Here is a 6,253-nt window from a genome sequence, read left to right as displayed (position 1 = left end):
GTATGAGGGACCGGTACGGCGCTCCGGTGGCATTGCTACACCCTAAGGCCCCCATCCCGCGTAAACCTGGAGCGGTTGACCACGAGATCTAGCCCGTTGACTTCCCACGGACGGGCTTTGACCAGTGGACCTCTCCACCCAGTTGTGTCAGGTCGGCCCAGAGGGACGCCGGGGAGCAACATCCGGGCCAAACCCACAGCTAAATCCACTCCGTGTAGACCCGACGCGGCAGTTTCCCCCCTCCAGGTGCCAGCGGCGGCACCGTCCGTGATGGGGGCCACGCACCGGAGATGCATGTCGCCTCTTCGGACATGCCACAACACCACCCGGTTGTGGTAGGTCATCCGATATATATATATATATATAAACACTTGGGAGCAAAGTCCCCTTCGTATAGACCCGATGCGGCTGTTCCCCATTCTAGGTGTCAGCTGGCGGCGGCACCGTTCGTGAGGGGGGTCACTCCGCTCTGTACAGAACCGAAAAATAATGTATGTATGCGTATTAACACGTACTATATGTAAGTTAGTCAAATAATAATATTTAAGAAAACATAAAATATAGATATGAAAAAAAGGAAAAAAAAAGAAAAAAAACTATGCCGACGGCATAGCCGTCGGCATAGCTGCGGCCAGGGCAGATGGCCGGCGCGCCGCGGATCGGTGACGTGGCATCTATGCCGACGGCATAGGTGGTGGTCAGTGCGCTTAGGATCGATGACGTGGTAAACGCATCTATGCCGACGGCCTCCCGTCTCGGCCGTCGGCATAGATCAGACGCCGTTAGCCGCACGGCACGAGCGGGATCGCCGGGCCCGCAACTATGCCGACGGCCCATGTATGCCGACGGCCGCTGTAGGCGTAACTTGGGCTAAGCCGACGGCTCTTCTGGGCCGACGGGGGCCGTCGGCATAGCTCGGGATAGCCCGACGGCTTTATTACGCCGACGGCCTGGACATGGCCGTCGGCATAGCCCAGACTAGGCCGATGGGGGCCGTCGGCATATATATGGCCGTCGGCATCGGGCCCTGTTCCAGTAGTGAATGAACGGTTTAGTTGGTAAAATTTCTCACCTAGGGATCGCCTGGTCTCCCCGCCGCCGTCCAGCTGGACCTCGCCCCCTGCGCTCGCCACCGCGGAAGCGACGGTGGACCTCCAGACCCAGCCGCGGTGGCAAGGGAAGGGCCTGCACCTCCACGCGCTCGCTCGTCAGCATCTACGCGTGGTCCGGACATCGAGGGCCGCCCCCGTCGAGGTGTTCTCGCCGCTGATGGGAGCTCCTGCTTCCGGTCTGCCCCAAGATCTCCGATGACCACGCCGGCCGCCCTGCCCTAGGTACGAACTCCTCTTCTTAAGTATTAGTACTAGTATTCCTTTGCTGTTGAGAATTGAGATTGATGTAGTAGTACTCTTTTGCTGTTGAGCATTACCACACCCGTGCCCGACCCGGCCAGGTGTCATCCAGAGCTGTGGATGGCAATGCCAACCCACGATACGGGCAAGGCAGAGCCGGCTTTGGTGGCCCATTTCCAAAAAAGCACCAACCCATCTGACCCATGAAACCTGTATTTTCGGCTTCAGTTTCTCGACCAGCCGGGCTGGGCCAGCCCATTCTCATCCCATCGTGAGGTTTCTTCGTCTCACCGGGCGTGATGCAGTTGATTTTAACAGCTTTTCGAAATTCTTCTAAAAAAACAGCTTTTCGAAATCATCCACAAGCATGCCACGCTAATTTGGGAATGGAATTTTCGACCAGTGAAATGCTAATCTCGTAGGAGTATTTGTTTACAGAGGGAGTAGATATATACGATGTGTGATTCCCTGATTTGAAATGGCGACAAGGCTGTTCATTGCACAAAATACTACTCCCTTCATCCCTTAATATAAGATGTTTTTGCAGTTCAAATTGAACTACAAAAACGTCTTATATTAAGGAATAGAGGCAGTAGTAGTACTACCTTTTTGCATTCTGTTTTTCTGCAGTATTCGAGCTGAACCTTTTTTTTATGAACTGCAGCTCCTATTACTTTGAGCAGATCATTGGCGCATGGCCATGGGCGCGGGGAGCAAGCAGCCAAGATCATTAGCCGTCTGCTGGTATGCGGCGAGGCACCGTTCCTTCACTCTGATAGTGTGGTGTCTAACGGCATTGATCGTGCTTGTTATTTTCCACCTCTTCATCAACCATAAGGAGGAACAGATTGTGAGAGGGATAGATGAGGTGGAGGAGGAAACTTTCCCGGTGAAGCTGGCCCGGAGCTGGAGGAATCCACCGGCTGTGCGGGGCAAGGGGGAGCACAGGACACTACCTGTGGTGGACGAGTTCTTGGTCGAGTCTTCTGCGGTGCATCATACGTTCTTCCAGAAAGGGAAGGTGGCCATGGATCCAGTCAACAGTGGGAATGACAGGAGGTACTTATACTACCCAGGGAGGGTTTGGCTTGACACTGATGGAAAGCCGATCCAAGCTCATGGTGGCGGTGTGATGTATGATGAGGAAACCAAGACCTACTTTTGGTATGGAGAGAATAAGGATGGCAAGACCTACAAAGCTCATGACAAGGGACCTGATCGGGTAAGTCACATTGTTCTGATGCTTTCAACATTCGCATCATTGGTGTGTTGGAGAACTTCCAGCATCAGGCACTGTAATTACACAAAAGTGCATCATTCCCTTGTCAGAATAAAATCTGTGTTGAAGAACTTCCAACATTGGACAGTTTATATTTAGACAAAGAACATTATTCCTTTGTCAGAATGTAATAGCTAAATTTAGAGTTCGGCAGAACATTTTTTTTAGCTATGCCTTCATTTTTAGCCATATAATTATATATGAACAGAACTGATTGAGCTGCTTCCACAAACCTTGCACATGAACCTTAACTACTGCAAGTAGGCTTCATAGTATATATAACTAGAATTAATAGAGCTGCTTTAACAAGCCTTGCACATGAACCTAACTAGTGCAAGTAGGCTTCATAATGCATTGAAATTGTATACAAAAAATGAGTAAAAACCATCAAAGGTCGTTTTGCGTCACTATAGTTGTCTACCTCTTGCTGCAACATTAAGGAATCATGTCGCGACGCTCGACTGAACTTGTCCTAATTGAAGTTCAATATATAAATTGTGGAGATGCGAACTACTCCACAATATCATCGACATATTTATCATATGATTATTGTTTGAGCACTTTTAGTCTGATGCCATTATTTTCCGTAAGAGTGATCTTTGTTCTTTACTATTCACTTTGTCTGAATATAATCTACGGTGTCCAGTTATTTCAGTTCAATGTCATCAGATTTAAGTTCTCATAGCTATAGGAAATCAAAATTCGGCCATATGCCAATGCCAGTGCTATTCCCAATGTTTTGGGCCTTAGTCATGGATAGTGAGTTAGTGACACAACATCTAATATTATCAGCTAATCAACTTCATGAGTGATATGGTACTACATTTCTAAAACACAGAGAAGGACCGATTCTGATGTGGCGTTAGGCAAATTTCAGTTTAGTAGGATTCTGGATTGAGTTTTCATTGATAGATCATGGGAATCAACAAAGTTTAGTGTGTTCCCCAGTTGGCAAAATGCACTACTATGTGGACCTACCAAGTCATTTGCAATTTTCTTCTTATATACAACAATTATGTTCTGTAGAATTTCCCAATTTGTCATTCTAACCAAGACAAACTACTTTTCAGGTTGACATTGTTGGAGTAAGTTGCTATTCTTCAACGGACCTCTGGTCTTGGACAAATAAAGGAGTTGTGCTCCACGGAGAGGAAGAGAATTTATCGCATGACCTCCACAAATCCAATGTCCTGGAGAGGCCGAAGGTGATTTATAACAACCGGACCGGCAAATACGTGATGTGGATGCACATAGACGATGCCAACTACACGAAATCCTCAATCGGCGTGGCGACGAGTGCTTCTCCCACAGGACCATTCACTTACCTCTACAGCAAGCGCCCACACAACTGTGAAAGCAGAGACATGACCATTTTCAAGGATGACGACGGGAAGGCCTACCTGATATATTCATCCAAGGGCAACAGCGAGCTCCACATTGCGCGGTTAACCGACGACTACCTCGACGTGCCCAAGGACGTGCCAAGAATTCTCGTCGCATGATATCGAGAAGCCCCCGCACTCTTCAAGTTCGGCGGCACCTACTACATGATAACCTCGGGTTGCACGGGCTGGGCACCGAACACTGCAAACGCTCATGCGGCGGCATCGATTATGGGACCTTGGGAGACCCTGGGAAACCCTTTCCTCGGAGGGAATGAGATATACAGATCGACAACGTTCTTCTCCCAGGGTACATTTGTGTTGCCAGTTGCAGGATTGCCGGGTCTGTTCATCTTCATGGCCGACCGGTGGAAACCGTCAGATCTGAGAGATTCGAGGTACGTGTGGCTGCCTTTGAGGGTAGGTGGACATCCCGATGAGGCGGCAGATTACAGCTTCATGTTCCCGCTCTGGTCCAGGGTGTCGATTTACTGGCACAAAGTGTGGCGCCTTCCTAAGCAAAGTTACCGAGCGACTTAGCCACGGATGCATATCTGCTCTCCATTGCAGATCAAATGCGCTATAAGATAAAATAAAGGCAAAGAAACGAGGTTGCATGTTTTCAGCTATCCAGCGACAGGAACTGTACTTTGCTGTTTTGAACAACCGACAAACAAATGGGATATAGCAGCGCGTACTGAACCGATTATATACACAAGGAAAATTTTAAAACAGACTATAAAAGACAAAAACTGAACCAGATTACACAAGGAATAAATGAGAAAGTTCTGTCAAAAAACAAGGAAAAAAAAGAGAAATCATGTAGCATAACATTGAAATTCGCTAGCACGTCTCTATCTCTACCTAATACTAGTAAGCTTGCACGTGCAACACACGTCTGAACTCCATCACATAATTATTAAAACAGTTGTATGGTTTTATATAGATTTTCATCTGCAAAATTTTCACTGAAAATAATATTTGTTTGGGTGGAAAAAAAATCAAATCACATGGACAAATGAAGAAGGTGAAAATAATATTAAAGATCAATGGAAATCTCTACTGAACATTGGTAGTCTCATATGCTTCCCATTGAACATCATACATTCTGTGAATTACCACTGCCATAGGCAATCCACAATCCAGCTGTCTTGATTGTGAAGATCTGATATTGCTCAGTTCATTCTCATATACATCCTAATATACATATGCAAAATCACGAAGTAAAAGCAGAGAGAAAGATTATACCGAATCTGGCGACCCTAATCAGATAGAGACATGAGAGAACAAGTAAAAAAGACAATGAAAGATTTTAATGAATAAAAACTTATGCTTACATATCAATCCATGAGAGATAACTATATTTTTGCAAACTTTCATTACAACATTGTCGAATGTGTGATCAACAAAGACAAACTACAGTAGGCTTGTATCATGCTTTATGATTTACCAGAGGCAGTCAACAGAGCCGAACTAATGGAGATAATTCATCTAGGTAGCTATAGGATGCATTATGATTTAATTCTCCCCCAAACATGCTTCCTATTAACTCTAAAATCTGATATTGTAATGACACAGTATTTGTCCTATCCGAATATTTTAGACAGAGGACCATCACATTCTGAAACTGCATACTCATGCTCAACTTTTTTCAGCACAAAGACTAAGTTGTATGTGTTGAAGTATCAATAGGATAAAGCATGTACCTGTACTAACCTTGACAACATCAATGGCCTTGTCATTCCTTCAGAACAACCATAATGAAACTATTCTTGTCTTCTCTTTCAAATTGAAAGAGATAATATACATGAACAAAGCTTATTTCTGAAGATACATTGTTGCTAACACCCAGAGAGGTTATGGTCCAGATTGAGTCGAGCTGCACTGGGTCGGTGGCTGGACAATGGTGGAGTTTCGGTTGCAGTGATGTGGCCATCGTGGTAGAGGCGAACCTCTGTGCTAAAATGCATTATAATGTTAGGTTAGAATCGAGGATTCTAGCAGATAAAGAAGGGATGGAGAGGGAGAGAGATGTCAGGTCGCTACCTTCTAGGTACCGATGGATGGAGCTGCCCGTTCCGAGGAGATAGGGTGGAGGAGGGCGGAGCTGGCAGCAAGGAGCACACGTCTGGCCTCGTTCGCCGGCTCTACACAGGAATGGTTACCTAGCAAGGTTCACAAAGAAAGAATATAGAGCAAGAACAAAATCTTCTACTTGCATAATGTAACACGAATCCTCT

At 46.2% G+C, this 6,253-nt stretch overlaps 1 pseudogene; it reads left to right on the top strand.

The window, feature by feature from the left end:
- Window positions 1-2,052: 2,052 nt before the first annotated feature.
- Window positions 2,053-4,553, top strand: LOC119302176 (annotated as a pseudogene).
- The last annotated feature ends 1,700 nt before the right edge of the window (window positions 4,554-6,253 follow it).

The sequence above is a fragment of the Triticum dicoccoides genome, chromosome 1B (assembly GCF_002162155.2).
Source record: "Triticum dicoccoides isolate Atlit2015 ecotype Zavitan chromosome 1B, WEW_v2.0, whole genome shotgun sequence".
NCBI classification, from domain to species: domain Eukaryota; kingdom Viridiplantae; phylum Streptophyta; class Magnoliopsida; order Poales; family Poaceae; genus Triticum; species Triticum dicoccoides.
The sequence above is the reverse complement of the archived record's forward strand: the minus strand, read 5'-3'. Positions and strand labels throughout refer to the sequence as shown.